The 758-nt window shown below is 32.2% G+C and overlaps 1 long non-coding RNA gene across 1 annotated transcript in view; it reads right to left on the reverse strand.

Annotated features, from left to right (window-relative positions):
• The window catches only part of LOC116083479, a 100439-nt gene that overhangs the window by 93124 nt on the left and 6557 nt on the right, over positions 1–758 (reverse strand). The window lies entirely within an intron of this gene.

Genomic DNA, 758 nt, shown 5'->3' on the forward strand with positions numbered 1-758 from the left:
AACAGTTAAGAGAAAATGTGTGAAATACAAATGCAGTTTTGGAACTCTCAGTGTGTCTTCATCGGCTAATTGCGGTAATTACTTTATAGGAGGCTTGCTAATATATCAAGTTGCTAATTACTTTTTCCATGTTTTTTTTTCCTAATATTCTTTTACGGATATTTGATTATAACTTTAAGAATGCAAAAGAAGCAATACTGTTCCTAAGTTCAAATGTTAGCAGTACAAAAATATTATGCTATATAAATTAAATAAAAATAGATTAAATTATTCCACATTAGTTTTTGCTTCTGTTCCAAGAAAGTCTCTGTAATGTTCTGACACAAAAACTCTACAATGCTCACTAATTACTCGGCTGAAGCATCATTAATGGGGTAGTATTTATTTCTAATGGCTTTCTAAGGCCAGATTTAGAAGGAGAATTTTAATCAACAAAAGTAAGGCAAAGGTTACTCCAGTCCAAATAATTATATTTTATCAAAAATGTAAGCAGTGAGAAGTTTACTTTTGCAAAAAGCTACTACTCTGTAGGACCTTATAGGACCATATTTGACTAACACTAGTCGTTTTAATTGACAATATATTCAAAATATAAATTATTTTAATAGAATAGGCATTTTCCTTTTAAGTGTGTTCTCGAATTTTCTTTATTTTCAATCTTAACAAATTTTCAGCCAGGTGGTGATGGTGCATGCCTTGAATCCCAGCACTTGGGAGGCAGAGGCAGGTGGATTTCTGAGTTCAAGGCCAGCCTGGTC

This window comes from Mastomys coucha, unplaced genomic scaffold, assembly GCF_008632895.1.
Source record: "Mastomys coucha isolate ucsf_1 unplaced genomic scaffold, UCSF_Mcou_1 pScaffold8, whole genome shotgun sequence".
Lineage (NCBI taxonomy): Eukaryota > Metazoa > Chordata > Mammalia > Rodentia > Muridae > Mastomys > Mastomys coucha.